The sequence below is a fragment of the Salmo trutta genome, chromosome 18 (genome assembly GCF_901001165.1).
Source record: "Salmo trutta chromosome 18, fSalTru1.1, whole genome shotgun sequence".
NCBI classification, from domain to species: Eukaryota; Metazoa; Chordata; class Actinopteri; order Salmoniformes; family Salmonidae; genus Salmo; species Salmo trutta.
Genome location: NC_042974.1, coordinates 48261162 through 48285599, shown reverse-complemented (window position 1 = coordinate 48285599; position 24438 = coordinate 48261162). Strand labels below are relative to the sequence as shown.

The following is a 24438-nucleotide window of genomic DNA, read 5'->3' as shown; positions in this document are numbered from 1 at the left end:
GTGCCCAGTGGGTCATGTGTCTTGTTAATGCAGCACGGTCATCAATGTTGTATGGAGAGGAAATAAAACGTGTGCACCAGCCAATAATGTCCCTGGCAATGATCGAGAGGTCAGAGCTGGGAGAGCGAGTAATAATGAGTTTCTTCCCAATGGGAAATCAAGGAATACTATCCAGATGAGGAACTATCAAACACCTGCCTTCAGCACTGGCTAACATAACATCTCACTGACTGTAGACTTGCTGTTGGTTATAAAACATAGCACTTTGGGTTATTACTGTTACTGTCTTTTTTCTTTATCACTGTTGGAGATCAGCACTGACCACAATGGTGACCCTCAACATCATAATAGCAGTCGGTTAGTTGAGTCATTTGCTAATTGAAAATGTATTATTCTAGGTCTATTCATGCATTAAAACCACAATCAGAACACCAATTTGAAACACCCCATGTGTTAATAAGTCATTTAGATTTGCAACTACCGACCCAAAATCCTGCTGAGGTCTCTTCCGTTGTTCTCATTTCTCGACCACCCCGCCAACATTTTCAAATGAATGACTTGACCTTCAAATGTTTGGTGTGACCAGCTGAAAACTCAACCTCCTCCAGAGCTGAACAGCTGTCAGCTGGTCAACCACCCATTTCAACATCACCTGCCCTGGCCTCAAAAATGACTATAACCTATTCGCAACACTACTCAAGCCCCCCCACTGACGCTGAGTATACAACTCAGCCAATAAGAGCCATGGCCAACTGTGTTCTGTATTGCAGTAGCAGTCTGACAAATACCAAGGAGGCACATGACTGCATACTCAGCTTATCTTATCTCTGACATCATGAAGGAGCACTGCATCCCAGGTCTGCATGAAAAGCATGAAAAGCAAAGGGATACGGTTGGGAGCTGAACAAAGCACCACTCTACCTCCATCCCTTCATCCATCCATCCCTCCTTTCTGAGGTGATTGAGTTGAGGACCCTGGTGGGTTATTCTGTCTTCTCTGGGGCTGCTTTAACAGGAATATCCTACAGCTGGCTGGGAGCCCTGGAGCAGATGGTCGCCACGGCTACAGTAAGAAGTAGCTCGCTGGGCGGCAGCAGAAGAGTGTCCTGTTCTCATTACACTAATGAATGTCTGGAGCCGCTCTGAGGCTCCGTGGTGGGCAATTTGGGCTTTTAAGGGGGCACGGTTCAGAGTTAAATTAGGTTTGAAATGATGCAAGACACCCCCTGCTGCCCCAACACCGATAGGCCTGAGGATGTTAGGAACTGGGTGTGTTACTAATTCAGCAAATATGTGGAAATACTGCATGCATTAATATAGAAAAAACTATTGTGTTTATATGAAGAGTATAATTATGATTGTATGCACATGGGATATCAAGTTTGTTTATGCTGAAAAGCGAAAACAAATATTATTTCTGTAACACTTTATTTTTAGGTACACATATTTTCCACTGATTTGTAGTTTATAAGTGTGTATATATAAGTAGCTTATATAAGAAGGCCTTATATTCGCAGGAGGCCTTTTGCCTTTTGGTAGGCTATCATTGTAAATAAGAATTTGTTCTTAACGGACTTGCCTAGTTAAATAAAAAACATAAGGCCTTTATTATGTCTTATTAGACATATAGTATGCTTTAAATAAGTGTTTTCTTATTCAAACATTATACTTCATGTATTACTGGCCACTCCTTAATAAAATCCGTGTTACCTATAATAAAGGTCAATTAATAGTTAATAAAGTTCAAGTTACACAAGAAACAGACTCTTAGTAAGATGTCTCAATGGGGGACTAATAAGGGCATATTACCTATGTGTTCCCTATAATGAGGTGAGACAATATTTTTACTTGCAGAAAATATTTACAGAAATGACATCATTGGACAGAAAGGGCCACACCTCCCCTCATATATGCAATTCAGCCAACATTCAAGTCAAAATTTGATGTTAACAACTAAAGTTTCTTCTATACATCCATATATATGAATGTCGGCTGCATAAGATTATATTATGACTTGCAAAGGGACACCATTGCCGTCATTGACGTCGGCTAATGGGGATCCTAATAAATCAAATCAAAGTGTGGCCCTTTGCGATTCACATTTTATCGTTATATGCCATACAGCTGACATGTATATCTATGTATGTATGATATATGGAAGCTTAGTTGCCAATTGTTTATATCAGATTTTGACTTGAATGTTGGCTGTATGGCATATATGAGGGCAGGTGTGCCCACCTTTCTGTCCAATGAGGTCATTTCTGGAAAGTAATTATGCATGTAAAAATATGGTCACAATTCATTATAGGGAACACATAGGTACTAAGCCCTTATTAGTCCCATATTAAGACAGCTTAGTAAGTGTCTGTTTCTTGTGTAACTTGCTCTTTATTAACTACAAATATGCCTTTATTATAGCTAATAATGAGGTTATTAAGGATTGGTCAGTACTACATTACATAATGTTTGAATAACTAATCACTTAAGTCATATTATATGGCTAATAAGACATAATAAAGGCCTTAGAGGTTACTTATATACACTACAAATTAGAGGGTAATATGTCTACCTTAAAATTGTGTTATCCTTATTTCCATTGCTAGTACCGACTTGGGGTCTCTTTACAGGTCATGAATAGTGTGTTCAAAATGATAAAAACCAAATTAATAGGGGTACAGCAGTTGGACTGGGCTCTTTAAGGAGGAGTTCAACCTCCCCAATATAACTTATCTGGTTGAAAATGGCATATGTGGCATCAATATTAGTCAGAAACATTGATTATAGTGCCAAAAATGTACTACAAAGTGTAAATAGCTTTATAAATACTTTATCTTCCAAAACAGAGATTTTAAGAAAGTGATGACATTCCTAAAACCTCTGATATTTGAGGGGTTGGGTTTTGATTTCAATCATGCCTTGTCATGCCCACTTGCCCACTAACACAGGGTGGTAACGCCTAGGGACAGTTGTCATGCACGGAGAAACAGCTGTGCTGAGTGTGCTTTATCCAATTGTAGCAGCAGAATCAACCGACAGACAGACCTGCCCATTTCTTTACAGACAACAGAAATAACAAATAGGACACAGCGTCTCTGACTTGTTTACATGAGACAACATACAAAACATCGTCGAGGCCATGTTGAAAGAACAAGACTTGGCTTTAATAAAGGGCTATTTTGGGGGTTTTACTCAAACACCCTCACAATCATAAGCTAACGTTAGCATCACAAACACAACTGTCATCAATGATACTCTATTGGGGAAATTAATAAATGCTCTGAGCTTCGGATTCTTGGCCAATCACGATCACTTTGTCATGGTGCGTCACGCAGTTGCTAAGCGATTCATCACGCAAAGTATGGTGGCCTTTTTGGGATATTTGAACTAGGGTGACTAAAGAAGGACAAACAACAATAACTGCCAGGGTACAGCGAACATAACACACGCACATCGAACCACACCCCCAAGACGCAAATCTTGTTTTTCTTATGAATAGCCAAAATGTGCCTCCCGCCTGTTTCCGAAAGGCCCAGGGCAGTCAAAATCAAATCGAATCAAATCAAATTGTATTGGTCACATACACATGGTTAGTAGATGTTAATGCGAGTGTAGTGAAATGCTTGTGCTTCTAGTTCCGACCGTGCCTTTAATATCTAACAAGTAATCTAACAATTTCACAACAACTACCTTATACACACAAGGCAAGATGCAGTAGATGGTATAGAGTACAGTATATACATATGAGACGAGTAATGTAGGGTATGTAAACATTATATAAAGTGGCATTGTTTAAAGTGACTAGTAATACATTTATTACATCCAATTTTTAATTATTAAAATGGCTAGAGATTTGAGTCAGTATGTTGGCAGCAGCCACTCAATGTTAGTGATGGCTGTTTAACAGTCTGATGGCCTTGAGATAGAAGCTGTTTTTCAGTCTCTCGGTTCCAGCTTTGATGCACCTGTACTGACCTCGCCTTCTGGATGATAGCGGGGTGAACAGGCAGTGGCTCGGGTGGTTGTTGTCCTTGATGATCTTTTTGGCCTTCCTGTGACATCGGGTGGTGTAGGTGTCCTGGAGGGCAGGTAGTTTGCCCCCGGTGATGCATTGTGCAGACCTCACTACCCTCTGGAGAGCCTTACGGTTGTGGGCGGAGCAGTTGCCGTACCAGGCAATAGCCCAACAGGATGCTCTCGATTGTGCATCTGTAAAAGTTTGTGAGCGTTTTGGGTGACAAGCCAAATTTCTTCAGCCTCCTGAGGTTGAAGAGGCGCTGTTGCGCCTTCTTCACCACACTGTCTGTGTGGGTGGACAATTTCAGTTTGTCTAGGATGTGTACGCCGAGGAACTTAAAACTTTCCACCTTCTCCACTACTGTCCCGTCGATGTGGATAGGGGGGTGCTCCCTCTGCTGTTTCCTGAAGTCCACGATCATCTCCTTTGTTTTATTGACGTTGAGTATGAGGTTATTTTTCTGACACCACACTCTGAGGGCCCTCACCTTCTCCCTGTAGGCTGTCTTGTCGTTGATGGTAATCAAGCCTACCACTGTAGTGTCGTATGCAAACTTGATGATTGAGTTGGAGGCGTGCATGGCCATGCAGTCATGGGTGAACAGGGAGTACAGGAGAGGGCTGAGAATGCACCCTTGTGGGGCTCCAGTGCTGAGGATCAGCGGGGTGGAGATGTTGTTTCCTACCCTCACCACCTGGGGGCGGCCCGTCAGGAAGTCCAGGACCCAGTTGCACAGGGCGGGGTCGAGACCCAGGGTTAATGACGAGTTTGGAGGGTACTATGGTGTTAAATGCTGAGCTGTAATCGATGAACAGCATTCTTCCATAGGTATTCCTCTTGTCCAGATGGGTTAGGGCAATGTGCAGTGTGATTGCGATTGCATTGTCTGTGGACCTATTGGGCGGTAAGCAAATTGGAGTGGGTCTAGGGTGTCAGGTAGGGTGGAGGTGATATGATCCTTGACTAGTCTCTCAAAGCACTTCATGAGAGTGCTACGGGGCGATAGTAGTTTAACTCAGCTACCTTGGCTTTCTTGGGAACAGGAACAATGGTGGCCTTCTTGAAGCATGTGGGAACAGCAGACTGTGATAGGGATTGATTGAATATGTCCGTAAACACACCAGCCAGCTGGTCTGCGCATGTAGTTTTTCCTGTGATTTGTATCATATTGAACAACAGTTGATGAAACTAACAGTGTAAAAGTGTGAAACAATGTAATCAGTGTTATTTCCTGGTAGTTGCAATTTCCTGAAATACACTGCTCAAAAAATAAAGGGAACACTAAAATAACACATCCTAGATCTGAATGAATGAAATAATCTTATTAAATAGTTTTTTCTTTACATAGTTGAATGTGCTGACAACAAAATCACACTAAAATAATCAATGGAAATCCAACTTATCAACCCATGGAGGTCTGTATTTGGAGTCACACTCAAAATTAAAGTGGAAAACCACACTACAGGCTGATCCAACTTTGATGTAATGTCCTTAAAACAAGTCAAAATGAGGCTCAGTAGTGTGTGTGGCCTCCACGTGCCTGTATGACCTCCCTACAACGCCTGGGCATGCTCTTGATGAGGTGGTGGATGGTCTCCTGAGGGATCTCCTCCCAGACCTGGACTAAAGCATCCGCCAACTCCTGGACAGTCTGTGGTGCAACGTGGCATTGGTGGATGGAGCGAGACATGATGTCCCAGATGTGCTCAATTGGATTCAGGTCTGGGGAATGGGCGGGCCAGTCCATAGCATCAATGCCTTCCTCTTGCAGGAACTGCTGACACACTCCAGCCACATGAGGTCTAGCATTGTCTTGCATTAGGAGGAACCCAGGGCCAACCGCACCAGCATATGGTCTCACAAGGGGTCTGAGGATCTCATCTCGGTACCTAATGGCAGTCAGGCTACCTCTGGCGAGCACATGGAGGGCTGTGCGGCCCCCCAAAGAAATGCCACCCCACACCATGACTGACCCACCGCCAAACCGGTCATGCTGGAGGATGTTGCAGGCAGCAGAACGTTCTCCACGGCGTCTCCAGACTCTGTCACGTCTGTCACGTGGTCAGTGTGAACCTGCTTTCATCTGTGAAGAGCACAGGGCGCCAGTGGCGAATTTGCCAATCTTGGTGTTCTCTGGCAAATGCCAAACGTCCTGCACGGTGTTGGGCTGTAAGCACAACCCCCACCTGTGGACGTCGGGCCCTCATACCACCCTCATGGAGTCTGTTTCTGACCGTTTGAGCAGACACATGCACATTTGTGGCCTGCTGGAGGTCATTTTGCAGGGCTCTGGCATTGCTCCTCCTGCTCCTCCTTGCACAAAGGCGGAGGTAGCGGTCCTGCTGCTGGGTTGTTGCCCTCCTACGGCCTCCTCCACATCTCCTGATGTACTGGCCTGTCTCCTGGTAGCGCCTCCATGCTCTGGACACTACGCTGACAGACACAGCAAACCTTCTTGCCACAGCTCGCATTGATGTGCCATCCTGGATGAGCTGCACTACCTGAGCCACTTGTGTGGGTTGTAGACTCCATCTCATGCTACCACTAGAGTGAAAGCACCACCAGCATTCATAAGTGACCAAAACATCAGCCAGGAAGCATAGGAACTGAGAAGTGGTCTATGGTCACCACCTGCAGAACCACTCGTTTATTGGGGGTGTCTTGCTAATTGCCTATAATTTCCACCTGTTGTCTATTCCATTTGCACAACAGCATGTGACATTTATTGTCAATCAGTGTTGCTTCCTAAGTGGACAGTTTGATTTCACAGAAGTGTGATTGACTTGGAGTTACATTGTGTTGTTTAAGTGTTCCCTTTATTTTTTTGAGCAGTATATCATCTACACAGGACCTTCTAATCAGCAGGTGTTGCATGGGTGGGAGTTTCATCTTTCCATGCTGACATCACCAGGCAAAATCAGCGTACCTATTTCAAAACATACAGTACTTTGAAAGAGCAACTTCTGCACCCTTGTCTCATCAGGTTTGTGACATTTCTTTGATAGATGATTATCTTACTAAATGCAAGTAGCCCATTCAGAATGCTTGCAAAAACTTCATTGAAAATCCAGTGTGTACTGGCTAATACACAACTTAAAAAATGTGGCTATTTAATCGGTGGAATGTCTGCATCTAACAAGTAAGTGAATGTTTCAAGCGTAAACTAAAGTCACAGGTTTAAATTGCTCCTAGATCCTGGATTGAAATGAATGTTCTTACATCAACAGCATTTCTGTGTGATTTGTGACTGATGTGGCCTTTAAACAGACTCCCAGACACTTGCAATGTAAGGACAAAGATTCACATCTCCTTAGAGATGAGCCCTGAGATTTCAATAAAACAAAAGGTGAAACATCTTCAATAAACACTGTGGCAGCCTTCCCACTGAACGTCACACTGAAGGAGAATTGGCTGCAAATGACTGGCTTGTCATGCAGCTCACAAAGGAAGTTAACATGGCTGTAATCTATTTAGCCTCTCTCACAGCACATTTGTCTTCTGACTTCAGCGCTTCACACTTGGACAATTTGAAATGCATTATTATCCATCTACATTTAACTGCCGTCTTTGGTTTTATTGCATTTTCTGCTTGCTGAATAGCTGTCTATTTTGTTCTTCGTTGCCCTTGTTTACAACTGTATTAATGCAAATTCAGCTTTTTGTGTAGACTAGAAATTGTTTACAGAAGAGGCACGTTAACACATTGTAAGCTTAAAAAATGATCCATCTCCATCTCACATGTTAATGGACTAATGTTTAAAATGGCATTATCATTAAATTGGCAGAACGATAGAGCTGTTTACCTCTGTATTACAACTATATAGTGGTTAATCCTACAGTAGTATTGTTAAATATTGAATTCACTACAATGCCGATGGTAATATCACGAAGGAACCTTTGTCATTGACATTCAGAATCCTCTTTGTCTATTCCAGAGGGAAAGGTTTGAAATAGGCCTCATCTCCAATGCAGCTGAAAACTCAAAATCAAATAATTTCTGGGTAGCAATTGTTTTCAAATAAAATTGTCAAAAATAAACAAAAATAGCTTCTAAGCGAAGGGCAATTTCTCAAGTAAGAATTTTGCCAGGACTGTCTGGAAGTGGTCTGAGTGGGGAGGGGAAACAAAACCAGGCCTATTAACTATTAACTATTAACTATTAATAACACTGTATGTTGATGTCATCATGGAAGGCCAAAACTCCATCCCACCAAAACAGGCTGAAATTGCAGGCAGTCTTGTCAAACAGCTCTTACCCTAAAAGGGCATTATCATAATTTCACAGTATTATTCCAACCTCATAGTGTTTATATATAAAATACAAGAAAATCATGTTTTCGTCTGCACTGGGCCTTTAAGAAACAACTGAAAATGGAAATCTTACAGATGTAGAATCTTATTTTGATCACCTTTGTTGCTGAACATTTTCACACACCACAGAAAATGCATGAGCTTTATGATTTACAAGAATTCACTGAAAATCCGCACTAACCAACGGTTATATTAACAGTATTGCACTTTTAATGTAACCTCATTTTGGCCAGCTAAGGCTATATTAACAATATAATACTGTTCATATAACCGTGGGTTAGTGCGGGTTTTCAGTGAATTTATGTAAAGGAACATTATGGACTAAATGTTCAAATCCTGCTGCTACTGCAGGATTATTTTGCTACAACAAAACTGGTCAAATTAAGAGTCAACATCTGTATGACACACTTGACAGAGCAAAGCAACAGAGTAACATTAGAGAGTAATGTCTTTGCAGGATGCTCTTTTAAAGACAGCTAAATATGTCATTACGCTCAGTCGCAAGAGAAAAGACTAGAACCACAGATTAGAAAATACTTAGGCCCCAGTAGGTACAAGAAAATAAACCATAAACATAAACAACACAATTTCACACAGAACACCAGAAGATCATTTTTTAACACCATCCAACGGTCTGGTCTCCCCTAGACTTGTTACATGGTCCACATGGTTATGTATGATTAGACCTAAAAAAAAGGGGTCCCTCTTTGTTGGATTTCAGGTGGGTGGTTGTGCACTACACCCTAGCTACGAACCCCAGTTATGTACGGCTAGATGAGATCCGCAGATGGTCTGGGACAGTCAGACCGTCCCTGCCAGTTTAGCCAGCTGTGCTGCTGTGCTATTTGGTAAACCCAGTTCCAGCCTGATAGGGGGATTATAGCCTGAGGCGGAGGTCTGCCTCCCTGCCTGCCTGCGCTTTAATGGCTGAGGGATGACTGGGCGTCAGTGTGTCAGATGACAGCAGCATTAGTTGCACAGATTTTAGACAGTGGCAAAGAGAGAGAGAGAGTGAGAGAGAGAGAGAGAGAGAGAGAGAGGGAGAGCAGCTCTCTGCTAAGTGGCGTCTAGGGGGCTAATGAGCCCACAGGAAGAGAACTGTGATTAGGAGCTGTGATAAACTCCAGGAAGTAATGTCTGCACAGACACTAGAACATGTCTTGGGTTTAAGGAATGGGTGAAATGTAATTGTTTAGAGAAATGTTGCTGACAGTTGTGTAATGGTATTGTAATGGTTCTGTTTAGTTTTTTAGTTTTAGCCAGTCTGATGAGCTTTTATCCACTAATTCAGTAATGCTCCTATTGATTCAATACAACATGCACTCCAAAAAGGTAGTAAGTAATGCTGTAGACCAGGGGTATTCATCTCCTGACCCTACGAGGTCCGGAGCCGGATGTTTTTTTGTTCTACCTGATAATTAATTGCACCCACATTGTGTCCCAAGTCTAAATCAGTCCCTGATTAGAGGGGAAAAATAAGAAAAGGCAGTGGAACTGGCTTCGAGATCCCGAGTTGAGTGTGAGGGCTGTAGACAGTGGAGTCAAGATTGCAAGGTTACTCCAAGAAAGATTAGTCTATGAACATACCATGGTGCATATGAAGACCAATAGAGAAAAACAAACAAGAATAAATATCTTTGAAGTAGACAATTCATAATTAATTGGAGGTAGTAAGTGAATGCCATCCGTTTGGTAAAGTGTTTTACTGTGCTTCCACAGTCTAGAGGCAATAGTGTCAATGGCTGCTTCTTCAGTCTACTCGGAGGCAGTAGTGTCAGTGGCTGCTTCTTCAGTCTACTCAGAGGCAATAGAGTCAATGGCTGCTTCTTCAGTCTACTCGGAGGCAATAGAGTCAATGGCTGCTTCTTCAGTCTACTCGGAGGCAATAGAGTCAATGGCTGCTTCTTCAGTCTACTCGGAGGCAGTAGTGTCAGTGGCTGCTTCTTCAGTCTACTCGGAGGCAATAGAGTCAATGGCTGCTTCTTTAGTCTACTCGGAGGCAATAGAGTCAATGCCTGATTCTGCAGTCTACTCGGAGGCAATAGAGTCAATGGCTGCTTCTTCAGTCTACTCGGAGGCAATAGAGTCAATGGCTGCTTCTTCAGTCTACTCGGAGGCAATAGAGCCAATTCCTGCTTCTTCAGTCTACTCGGAGGCAATAGAGTCAATGCCTGCTTCTTCAGTCTACTCGGAGGCAATATAGTCAATGCCTGCTTCTTCAGTCTACTCGGAGGCAGTAGTGTCAGTGGCTGCTTCTTCAGTCTACTCGGAGGCAGTAGAGTCAATGCCTGCTTCTTCAGTCTACTCGGAGGCAGTAGTGTCAGTGGCTGCTTCTTCAGTCTACTCGGAGGCAGTAGAGTCAATGCCTGCTTCTTCAGTCTACTCGGAGGCAGTAGTGTCAGTGGCTGCTTCTTCAGTCTACTCGGAGGCAGTAGTGTCAGTGGCTGCTTCTTCAGTCTACTCGGAGGCAGTAGTGTCAATAGCTGTCTTGAGCTCAAGACTCTTGACAGTGTAAATGCTTGATCTCATCCCGAATATGAGTAGAATTTTAAAAGAAGAGGCTGAAATACGATCTTTGAAATCTATACTTGTAATTCAATTGGAAAGGAAAGTTGTAGGCTAAATTATATCAACAGAACCGCTTGCAGACAACTAAGGAAAGCCAACTGGAAATGCCTCAAATAATGATCAGTTCAAGAAATCATGAGAATCAATGCCTTCATCCTGAACTCAGCAAATACAAAAGATGGAAAACATTTGGACAGAACAAAACAATCCTGGGGATCGTGTGTGTGTGTGTGCGTGCGTACAGTATTTAGGGGATATACTGCATTTTCTCACATCGATCCCCTATGAAACAGCGATGTAAAGACGCAGAATGCAAAGCAACAGCAGGAAAAAGCTTGTGATGAATCTGGTGCATTAATATACACATTGAGCCTTGGCACAGGGGGCCAGCAGCACAGATGTTGTGTAAACAAACAGGACATTAGAACTCCTTCCTGTGAAGGGGAAAAGCTGACAGGTTACTTAAGCCATTATCCATACAGATGAGGCTCACCAACCCCACAGTGAATGCTGCTGCCTCCCAGTCTGAGTGGCCAAAACGATTTTGGACCATGAAACAGAGAAAAGTGTAACAGTCTTACACTCTCCAAGATCAGCAGTCAGCCACACAGTTATCTGGAGGAGAAATAAACATGATGAAATCATGTATCTATAAATTGTTGTTGTATCTCAATGCTTTTATGCTTGCTAGCTCTTTGACAAGCTGTTAGTGTCCAGAAATAACTGCCTGGGTATTACTAATGATTCATCCTATGCCGTGTCAAAAGATGACAATCTAGAATGCAAACGTTTCTCCACAGATCAGAATGTTTGGGGGCGTACAAGTTTTCCGCCGGAAGCAGATGGTCAACTGAACTATTTACAAACTGGGAGGAAGGACCAAACACTCAAGACCTCTGCTTTGCATTCTGAGGAAAACAATTTATGCCTGAAGCCTCTCTGCAGCAAGCAAAACAACTTTTTATCACTACTTCTGTATACTATCTCATAAACAGCTTTGTGTAAAACAAAGAAACCAACAGAAGTGTCTCAGCAGGTCTCCAAAGCAGAACCGAAGATACCGTCTTACATCCACTTAACTTTTCCTACAATGTGCTGTAAGGTCCTATTGAGGTGCTTATCTATGTTAAACACCTTTCAACAAGGTAGGTCCTCCTTTGGGACAACGGATTTCTTTGGCAAGACAACAATGGGATTATTCTATGTGCAAAGTGCAGATACGCCGCTATGTAAAGGTCACAATAACTGAAGACTGATAAGAAACCTGAATCGGTGAGGCCCGCAGGACCAAATGTCATTGTATGTGTACCTGGAGGAAGAATTTTCATAGGGAAAAGATCTTAATGCCCTTAAAGGCTCTTAAAACCCAAACACATGACTGGGAATACTTCAAGCTTAAGGAGCTGGGGTGTTGTTTATCAGGGCACACAGGTATAGATGCAGGTATAGACAGAGGTATAGACGGAGGAAATGCAGATGAGTTTCGTAAATTACATAAATTGACTGAAAACCCACACTAATACATGGTTATATTAACATGATTTCCCTTTTAATGTAGACTACTTTTGGCCAGCTAATAGCCTAACCACCTATCAAGCAACATGGATTAAACGTTCAAATACTGTTGTTGCAGGATTATTTTGCTGTGACAATATAGGTCAAATTAAGATCCTACATCTGTAAGCAATTTTGAGAAGAATTTAAAAAAAATATTTGTATCAGTACTAGCATGGTTTGTTTATATTGTAGGTATTACATATTTTAATATTTTAATCTACAGTATATATATATATATATGCATATGTGTGTGTCCTTGACATGTGTATGACAAAAAGGCTAACAGTGTCAATGTCTTAAGTGTTTGCAGCGATACAGTAAGTAAGCAGACAGAGTAGCAGACCAGTGGAGTTGGAATAGTGCAGGTAAGATGTGATTGTATAGGTAGCAGTAGGACACTGTAAGGGTATTTAAAGGACACAGTCTGCAGCATTGTGTATGTGCAGAGTTTGTTTACTGTTTAGGATGCAGTTATCCAGGCGTGATGAGATGAATTCATTCATTCACATGGATGAATCTTAACAGACTGTAGGTGAGTAAAATGATGTTGCTGTGATGTACAAGCTGCATACAGGATGACAGTAAAAGTCCACAAGTGTATTACAACTTTGAATCCAAGATTAAATAAAACATATGTTATCAGTTGTTTTACTGTATTTAATCCATATTTGATTAATTCATCATAAAGGCTTTTATGAGTACTTTTCAATAAAATCATATTTCTTTCATGCATATTATGTCAGACTAGGTTTGACATACAAGGTTTGTATTTTCTTCCAAACCAAAACCTGTCTGCAGAAAATAATAAAGAATCAAGTGTTTCTTGGAGATCAGAGCCCCTGAAAATCTATTCCAAGCCATGGAGGTATTTGATGTGAATCAATTAAATCTCATTAAGAGAGCGGAGGGAAATACAAACAAACTCAATTGAAGCAATGGCATAAATAAATAATCAGCATTCAAAATGTGATTTATCCCTGTCACGCCTGCTCCAGCTCTCTCCCCCTTGTGCCAGGCTGCCCAGCACTGAGCACTCCTGCCACCATCATTACGCACACCTGCTTCCCTCGCCACGCGCATCAGCAAATTATTGGACTCACCTGGATTCAATCACCTGTTTATTACCTCCCCTATACTTGTCAGTTCCCCAGCTCTGTTCCCCGCTGCTGCATTAATTGTCGTCTGTCGTTATGTTACCCGGTGCTGACGCTGGTCCTGTCCTGTTCTATGTCCGTTCCAAATGAAATGTTTACCCCCCGTACCTGCTTCTCATCTCCAGCGTCGGTCCTTACAATCCCAGTGAGTTGTTAATTATCATGGCAAAGGTATGATGTGTAGATAGATATTCAGCCAGCTCTGAGCTTCTGTGTTTGGTGACTATTTGTTGCATCGCAGCATTAAAGCCTCAGCTTCCTCCTCTCATCTGTGCTGGCTGTAAAGACGACAGGACAACTGCCAGCAGGGAGGATTCAAAGGTGGACAGAAAAGACAAATAAAAAGTTCCCAACTGGGACGGATTGCCTCTTGGGGACCTGTTAAAAGACTGCACGCTCCGGAAAACAACGTAATGAGGTGGTGCAGCTTTATTCAGGGCCAGACTGGGACCAGAAATCAGCTCTGGTGTTTCTAACACACCGGCCCATTTTTTTCCCCCTTGAGGCCCCACACTGCCCATTTTTTTTTTTTAAATCAAGGCCCCAACAATAGCCCTTTTTTTGAATGAGGTCTCTATTAGCCCAATAATTATCATTTGGTGCAAAAAATAGAAAGATAACTAGTATGACAGGCCCACTGGGCTAATAATAGACCAACCCATCTGGCATTTGCCCAAAATGCCAGATTGTCAATCCACCCCGGCTTTATTAGTGGAACGTGCAGCTTCAGCAAAGGTGTCAAACAAGCCTGTTATGCCTGACGCAGCTTGTAAAATGTTGCCTTTTTTCATCATCTTCAGGGAGTGCTGTCCATGGGCTTATAGACTGGCCTTCAGTAAATCAATCAAGGGTAGCTAACATGGTACTTTATTTCTCTCAACAACCCAGACTCACATCACTCGTAGGACAGAAAAGTGTTTCATTTGACTAAAGATTGACTGTCAAACACTGACATAAACGTTTTCTCGCTGTTGTGTGGCATGGTTGTGGAAATAAATACAATACCAAGTTAGCTACAGGCTTTGGGTGGGTCAAGCAGTCTATCTGACACCTTGGCCAATCATGTGGAAGGCCTGTGAAAACATTGGGTTTGATGGTGATGCAACGAAGGTCAATACAACACAAGCTAAATCTCTCTTTCCACAGCTATTGATTGCTTTCAAAACATTCACAGTCATCTGAGAAGTGATGAGATATGAACAATCTCAAACTATGACATCAAGGATAAAATGTTTAATGTGCTGCAGTACAGCAAGTAAGGGACTTCATATGCTGACTACGCAACTTTTCTGCAGTACAGTAATTGTTGTTAGACAACTCTTGTATCTAATGATCAGTCCCCTTGGATTGCTCCATGCTTGCTTACTTTGCAGTGCACCCCAGAGGGGCAGTAACTTTTTCTGCTTAGCCTTAGATATAAATTAAGATTGTATTTTCAAGATTTATGCTACTATATCCATCTATGATGGTTGAGTATGTATTCTAACATTAACAAAATAATGAATGGGGAATCTTTTAACAATTCTTTCAACAGGACACAGCTGATGAGACATTGATAGATGGTACCCAGTCATCTGTGATGCCACTCCCCCTGCCAAAGATAACATGTTCTAAAATCTCTCTCAATTTTCTTTAGTGGTGTCCTAAAGTATCATAATAATCTTTATAAACTCAAATACTACAAACTCTATCATGTTATCACTCGACCAATCAGGGCACAGATAACAGTATCACAATAAGGTAATACAATTAGATTCCCATAATCTCTCACACAGAAAATATCTGACAATTTACTGTAAGCAAAGCATTTACTGTAACCAATATGGGATTGAGATAATCACGATTCAATAAAACAATTTGAAAATTGTTTAAAAAAAATACTGAAATATCCATTGATTGATAGATTCTCCCCCACAAACCCCCAACACACTCCTAAATCTCCAAGTGTAATATGGGTGTTTCCATGGAAACCTCATCTGCTGACATTACTAGTTAGTAATGTTGGTGAGCCCCATTCGTTTCTCAGCCCCTGTTTCAATCTACAGGAAAGGTCCTTGACTTATATCTCTGCTGTATGGCATCCAAGGCCTCAGGAGCCTGTGTCAGCAGGGACTGTATCTTCCAGTGGTAGCTGGCGCAGTGTGCTAGTGACATACCAAAAAGGTTGGGGATTCTTAGAAAAGATAGACAGCTGATTTTTTTTTTTAGCCTTACACTAGCTGCTGCTAAAGAGTGATGTTACACAAATATACTGTATAGTGCTGAGTGGCTTGTCATTTTTGGGTTTCTGTTCAGATAACATTAGCAAGGAGGTAATTAATTCTGTATTATCTAATTCTAATTCAAGATTATTGGAATCCTTAACTCTCAAAATGATTTCATTTCCCACTGTAACTCTATGTTGGCACATAATGATGAGTTTGGAGAAAGTCTGGAATTAAGTGTATCGCAGGCATTGCCTACCTGACCCCACCTTATTTCCTAGAGATGCCAAGGTACAGCTACAGTAATATATGGGTTATGAAGAGTATAAAAGCTTGAAGTTAAAATTGTGTTTTTCACCTTTATTTCATAATATCAATGAAAGGACACAACATAAGAGCTGACTTTAATTAGTCAAGATGTCTCAGTGGACACAGCTGTCCAGAAATATAGTACAGTACTGGGAGGGCTGATCAGTTTGGCACATCTCAGATGGGGACCGAACAAAAACAGACTGCACTACTTTATGCAAATGCCGAAATTAAAATCAACCTACTTTAATGAGGACATCAAAGGGGCGCCATGCAACTGGAGCTCTGCCTAAGTCACTAACTGCAGAACCAGAGAGAGCCTGCTCCAGTGCTCCAGAGCCCCCTGTATTATACACTTCTGAACACACAGGGCCACTTGGCTCCGGCTCTTAAATCAAATCAAAGTTTATTTGTCAAGGGCCCCGAATACAACAGGTGTAGACCTTACAGTGAAATGCTTACTTACAGGCCCTAACCAACAGTGCAATTTTTAAGTAAAAAATAAGTATTACAGTGCCTTGCAAAAGTATTCATCCCCCCCTGGCATTTTTCCTATTTTGTTGCATTACAACCTGTAATTTACATTTATTTTTATTTGGATTTCATGTAATGGACATACACAAAATAGTCCAAATTGGTGAAGTGAAATGAAAAAAATTACTTGTTTAAAAAAAATCCCAAAAATTGAAAACATAAAAGTGGTGTGTGCATATGTATTCACCCCCTTTGCTATGAAGCCCCTAAATAACATCTGGTGCAACCAATTACCTTCAGAAGTCACATAATTAGTTAAATAAAGTCCACCTGTGTGAAATCTAAGTGTCACATGATCTGTCACATAATCTCAGTATATATACACCTGTTCTGAAAGTCTGCAACCCCACTAAGCAAGGGGCACCACCAAGCAAACGGCACCATGAAGACCAAGGAGCTCTCCAAACAGGTCAGGGACAAAGTCGTGGAGAAGTACAGATCAGGGTTGGGTTATAAAAAAATATCAGAAACTTTGAACATCCCACGGAGCACCATTAAATCCATTATAAAACAAATTGAAAGAATATGGCACCACAACAAACCTGCCAAGAGAGGGCCGCCCACCAAAACTCACGGACCAGGCAAGGAGGGCATTAATCAGAGAGGCAACAAAGAGACCAAAGATAAAATAGGAAAAATGCCAAGGGGGTGAATACCTTCGCAAGCCACTGTAGGTGAACAATAGATAAGTAAAAAAACAACAGTAAAATGACAGTGAATAATAACAGTAGCAAGGCTATATAGAGTAGTGAGGCTATAACAGTAGCGAGGCTATATACAGGCACTGGTTAGTTGGGCTAATTGAGGTAGTATCTACATGTAGGTATGGTTAAAGTGACTATGCATATACTGTATGATAAACAGAGAGTAGCAGTAGCGTAAAAGAGGGGTTGGCGGGTGGTGGGTGGCGGGTGACGGGACACAAGAGATTTGAGATCTTAGAGATTTGAGACTTGTTTAAACACAGAGAGTTCCTGACTTCTTCACAGATGATCAACCTGAAAATGAGAAACATTGCATCTATACTAAGTCATGATTGTTTTACTGTAAGGTTTCACACCAAGCAAATCAACCCATTGTGTAAAAGGCCATTCAAACAGTATGTTGCATACATTGACCAAAAGGAAAATGCAGCCTTTTTTTAAGTAACTTCGAAAAGGTCCCTTAACCATCTACTGTATATGCATTATGTTTAAATGGATCAGCCATAATATTATTTAATAACAGTATTCACTGTCAAGCCTCTCCTTAAAGGTTTGAAGCACTACTCAAGCACTATCACAAGGATGGAAGCAAGAAGGCTCGTTATTACAGTAACCAGTAGCTGTTGAGTGTGTCAAAGGTTGACACTTGCGATGCAGCAGCAATTCACCTTAGCGTGCATTTGTATGCGTGCCTGCCTGCCTGCCTGTGTGTGTGTGTTTGATGGTCACTTGGCTGTCTCTGGATCTAGCCCTCGCCTTCTTCACCTCTGCACCTGTCTCTGTCTCATGGCACCAATTATTTAGAAGAGAGCAGGACCCAAGCAGCAGCACTGAGCCAGGTCAGTTCTACAGAGTTACCTCTTCTCTGCAGGAGTCACCCTGTCAAAATAGCATACAGCTCTGCTAGTGAGCTGCCCCAACTGTCAACTCTACAGAACTGATTGAACAGATTCCATCATTTATACCCTACACGTTTTCAAGTTATTCAAACCCTAACCCACAAATTCTAATATTTCACCACTAGCTTTAATTGTCAATCATATCAATAGGCCTCTTTTCCTCCAGCAAGTGTTTTATTACTGCATGATATTCCCATTCTGTGACTGATAAATGTTTACCCATATTAGACAGATGAACTGTGTGGTATTGAATAGCTGGAGTTGTTCCAGGTCTTTGGATAGCAGGACAGTGTGTCTAATACAGATGAGCCAGATGATACCACTACTTTTATCCAGAGGCGTCCAGATAGTGTTACAATATTAAATGAGATACATTAAGTCGTTTTGGCGTCAAAGAGCCAATGTTTTTGGAATATCATTTTTGGCTCCAGTTAGTCAGTATAATTTAGCATCAATCACCAGGTGCATACCCTTAGGGCAATAGATTGTACAATGACTTCTGGTGACTAAGATGGGTTGGTATGTGATTTTTTTTGTAAGACATACATTGATAAAGGACACGTAGAAATTTATTCCTGCTTAATAGCCATGCAGACTTTATTTAACTTGGACAAAAGTCTTGCAAACAGTGCTGAATATTGGCATTCGAATGGATTTTCTTATTGCATTCTCAATACAGTTATCATCAAGGCGTGCAACCCACAATGCATCCTCTAAATCTAATTTCAGTCAGTCACAATCTTGGTTGCCAGCAGCTACAGTGCCTTCAGAAAGTATTTACACCTCTTGACTTTTTCCATATTTTGTTGTGTTACAAATTGGGATTCAAATGGATTTAATTGTACATTTCTTTCAACGATCTACACAAAAAGAAATCGAAAGTGGAAGAACAATGTTGACTTTTTTTAACACTAATATATCTTCATTATATAGGTGTTCAACCTACTGAGTCAATACATGTTAGAATCACCCTTGGTTAAGTCTCTAAGAGCTTTGCACACCTGGATTGTACAATATTTGCCCATTATACTATTTTCAACTTTTCAAGTTTTGTCAAGTTGGTTTGTTCATCATTGCTAGACAGCCATTTTCAAGTATTGCCATAGATTCTCAAGCCGATTTAAGTCAAAACAATAACTAGGCCACTCAGGAACATTCAATGTCGTCTTGGTAAGCAACTCCAGTATATATTTGGCCTTGAGTTTTAGTTATTGTCCTGCTAAAAGTTGAATTTGTCTGTTGTCTGTTGGAAAGCAGACTGAACAAGGTTTTCCTCTAAGATTTTGCCTGTGCTTACTGTAGGTCTATTCTGTTTATTTTATCGCCCCAAAAATGCCCTAGTCCTTGCAGATGGCAAGCATACCGATAACATGATGCAGCCACCATCATGCTTGAAAAGATGAAGAGTGGTAAACAGTGATATGTTGTTTTGGATTTTGTAATCAGGACAAAAAGTTAATTTCTTTGCCATATTTTCTGCAGTATTACTTTAGTGCCTTATTTCAAACAGGATGCATGTTTAGGAATATTTGTATTCTGTACAGACTTCCTTCTTTTCACTGATTTGATACACCATCCAAAGCGTAATTAATAACTTAATTAATTAATAACACCTATGCTTTTTTATCTACCAATAGGTGTTCTTCTTTGCGAGGCATTGGAAAGCTTCCCTGGTCTTTGTGGTTGAATCTGTTTGAAATTCACTGCTCGACTGAGGGACGGCTCTTACAGATAATTATATTTGTAGGGTACAGAGATGAGGTAGTCATTCAAAAATTATGTTAAACTCTATTATTGCACACAGAGTGAGTCCATGCAACTTATTATTTGACTTGTTAAGCACATTTTTATCCCTGAATGTATTTAGACTTGCCATAACAAAGGGGTTGAATACTTATTGACTCAATACATTTCAGTTTTACATTTTGTATTAATTTGTAAACGTTTCTCAGAGCAAATTCCACTTTGACATTGTGTGTAGATCAGTGGCAAAAAAAATCTTAATTTAATCAATTTTAAATGCAGGCTGTAACACAACAAAATGTGGAAAAAGTCAAGGGGTGTGAATACTTTCTAAGACACAATACAATAATAGTAGTTCCTAGAAGTTGGTTGAATTAGGGCCCCTTAGTCACAGGTCACAGGTGTCAGACAAAGAAAAGTATGAAAGGAAAGATTCACTCATGTGAACTGGTGTTTGGTCTAGTGTCCTTGAAATATATGGTCAAAATGTTTCATAGCATGAATGTATTTTCCCATCTGTGACCATTGAGCACCTCTAGCTTTCATTCTATATTGGAAGAGTAACATAAAGGCATGTATCAAGGTCGGCAAACTACTTAACTATAATAAGTACTATTTTCAACTGTAAAAAAGTACTGTTTCAGCTTATTATCTGTAGAGAGTGCATTGACGTAGGCTAGAGCAGTGGTGTCAAACATTCGGCCCGAGGGGGGGAACGACCTTAATATAAATCAAATCAAATGTTATTGGTCACATACACATGGTTAGCAGATGTTAATGCAAGTGTAGCGAAATGCTTGTGCTTCTAGTTCCGTCAGTGCAGTAATATCTAACAAGTAATCCAACCATTTCCCCAACAGCTACCTAATACACACAAATCTAAATGGGTGAATGATAATATGTACATATAAATATATGGATGAGCGATGGCTGAGTGGCATATGCAAGGTGCAATAGATGGTATAAAATGCAGTATATACATGTGATATGAGTAATGTAAGATATGTAAACATTATTAAAGTAGCATTATTTAAAGTGCCATTGTTTAAAGTGACTTGTGATCCATTTATTAAAGTGGCCAGGGATTGGGTCTCAATGTAGACAGCAGCCTCTCTGAGTTAGTGAATGCTGTTTAGCAGTCTGATGAACTTGAGATAGAAGCTGTTTCTCAAACTCTCGGTCCCAGCTTTGATGCACCTCCATTGACCTCGCCTTCTGGATGGCAGCTGTGTGAACAGGCAGTGGCTCGGGTGGTTGTTGTCCTTGATGATCTTTTTGGCCTTCCTTTGACATCGGGTGAGGAAGGTGTCATGGAGGGCAGGTAGTTTGGCCCCGGTGATGCATTGTGCAGACCGTACCACTCTCTGGAGAGCCTTGCGCCGACCCTCTGGAGAGCCTTGCAGTTGCCGTACCAAACTGTGATACAGCCCGACGGGATGCTCTCGATTGTGCATCTGCAAAGGTTTGTCAGAGTTTTGGGTGACAAGCCAAATTTCTTCAGCCTCCTGAGGTTGAAGAGGTGCTGTTGCGCCTTCTTCACCACACTGTTTGTGTGGGTGGTCCATTTCAGTTTGTCTGTGATGTGTACGCCGAGGAACTTAAAACTTTCCACCTTCTCCACTGCTGTCTCTTCAATGTGAATAGGGGATGCTCCCTCTGCTGTTTCCTGAAGTCCACGATCATCTCCTTTGTTTTGTTGACGTTGAGTGAGAGGTTGCTTTCGTGACACCACACTCCGAGGGCCCTCACCCCCTCCCTGTAGGCTGTCTTGTTGTTGTTTGTAATCAAGCCCACTACTCTTGTGTCATCTGCAAACTTGATGATTGAGTTGGAGGCGTGCATGGCCATGCAGTCGTGGGTGAACAGGGATTACAGGAGGGGGCTGAGCACGCACCCTTGTGGGGCCCCAGTGTTGAGGGTCAGCGAAGTGGAGATGTTGTTTCCTACTTTCACCAACTGGGGGCGGCCCGTCAGAAAGTCCATGACCCAATTGCACGGGCGGGGTTGAGACCCAGGGCCTCCAGCTTGATGATGAGCTTGGAGGGTACTATGGTGTTGAATGCTGAGCTGTAGTCAATGAACAGCATTCTTACATAGGTATTCCTCTTGTCCAAATAGGATAGGGCGGTGTGCAGTGTGATGGCGATTGCGTCGTCTGTGGACCTGTTGGGGCGGTATGCAAACTGAAGTGGGTCTAGGGTGACCGGTAAGGTGGAGGTCATAGCAGTCCTTGTTAGAGGGCCGCGACCGTGGCACTGTATTATCCTCAAAGCGGGGAAGAAGGTGTTTAGTATGCCTGGAAGGGTGACGTTGGTGTCCGTGATGTGGCTGGTTTTCTTTTTGTAGTCCGTGATTTCCTGTAGACCCTGCCACATACGTCTCGTGTCTGAGCCGTTGAATTGTGACTCCACATTGTCCCTGTACTGGCATTTTGCTTGTTTGATTGCCTTGCGGAGGGAATAACTACACTGTTTATATTCGGCCATATTCCCAGACCTCTTTCTATGGTTAAATGCGGTGGTTCTCGCTTTCAGTTTTGAGCAAATGCCACCATCCATCCACGGTTTCTGATTAGGGTAGGTTTTAATAGTCACAGTGGGTACAACAATCTCCAATGAAATTCTATATATACTTACTCACCGAGGCAGCGTATAGGTCGATGTTGTTCTCTGAGGCTGACCAGAACATATCCCAGTCCGCATGATCAAAACAATCTTGAAGCGTGGATCCCGATTGGTCAGACCAGCGTTGAGTGGTTCTAGTCATTGGTACATCCTGTTTGAGTTTCTGCCTATAAGACGGTAGGAGCAAGATGGTGTCTTGGTTGGATTTGCTGAAGGGAGGGCGGGGGAGGGATTTGTATGCATCGCGGAAGTTAGAGTAGCAGTGATCGAGTCTATTAATCAACATACTGATAGAATTTAGGTAGCCTTGTTCTCAAATTTGCTTTGTTAAAATCCCCAGCTACAATAAATTCAGCCTCAGAATATATGGTTTCCAGTTTACATAGAGTCCAGTGAAGTTCCTTGAGGGCCGTCTTGGTGTCTGCTTGAGGGGGAATGTACACAGCTGTGACTATACAGTGCCTTGCAAAAGTATTCATCCCCCTTGACGTTATTCCTATTTTGTTGCATTACAACCTGTAATTTAGATGTATTCTTATTTGGATTTCATGTAATGAACAAACACAAATAGTCCAAATTGGTGAAGTGAAAGAAATAACTCCAAAAAAATTATAAAAAATAAAAAACTTTAAAATGGTGCGTGCATATGTATTCACCCCCTTTGCTCTGAAGCCCCTAAATAGCATATGGTGCCACCAATTACCTTCAGAAGTCTCATAATTAGTTAACCTCTTCGCTATAGGGGGCAGTATTTTCACGGCCGGATGAAAAACGGACCCAAATTAAACGGCCTACTTCTCGGGCCCAGAGTCAAATATTTGCATATAATTAGTAGATTTGGATAGAAAACACTCTAAAGTTTCTAAAACTGTTTGAATGGTGTCTGTGAGTATAACAGAACTCATATGGCAGGCAAAAATCTGAGAAAATTCAAGCAGGAAGTGGCCTGTCTGAGAATTTGTAGTTCTTCTTTTGGTTCTCTATCGAAACTACAGTATCTGTGGGGTTATGTAGCACTTTCTAAAGCTTCCATTGGCTCTCTAAAGCCCTCAGAAAGCGGATTGAGGCATCTCCTGTCTCTGGGCAGAGTATAGTAGCTCAGTTTCTCAGTGGTCTGCCTGGTGACAAAGAGATTGGATATGCGTGTTCACGAGACCACGCTGTTATTTCTTTTCCTCTTTGAATGAATACACTATGGTCCGGTTAGAATATTATCGCTATTTTACGAGAAAAATACCATAAAAATTGATTTTAAACAGCGTTTGACATGCTTCCAAGTACGGTAATGGAACATTTTGAATTTTTGTGTCTCGAATTGCGCTCGCGCGTTACCCTTTGGATAGTGACCTGAACGCACAAACAAAACGGAGGTATTTGGACATAACAATGGATTATTTGGAACAAAAACAACATTTCTTGTGGAAGTAGCAGTCCTGGGAGTGCATTCTGACGAAGATCAGCAAAGGTAATAACATTTTTCTAATACTAATTCTGAGTTTAGTAAGCCCCGTACTTGGCGGGTGTCTGAATAGCTCACCGTGATGGCTGAGCTATGTACTCAGAATATTGCAAAATGTGCTTTCGCCGAAAAGCTATTTTAAAATCTGACATAGCGATTGCATGAAGGAGTTCTGTATCTATAATTCTTAAAATAATTGTTATGTATTTTGTCAACGTTTATGATGAGTAATTTAGTAAATTCACCGGAAGTTTTGGGTGGGAATATTTCGCGCCACGCTCTTCCATTGGATATTGGCGAGGCGTTCCGCTAGCGTTAAATAAAGTCCACCTGTGTGCAATCTAAGTGTCACATGAT

At 41.6% G+C, this 24438-nt stretch overlaps 1 protein-coding gene across 2 annotated transcripts in view; it reads right to left on the bottom strand.

Annotated features, from left to right (window-relative positions):
• The window catches only part of LOC115153415 (KH domain-containing, RNA-binding, signal transduction-associated protein 2), a 121681-nt gene that overhangs the window by 58044 nt on the left and 39199 nt on the right, over nt 1-24438 (bottom strand). The window lies entirely within an intron of this gene.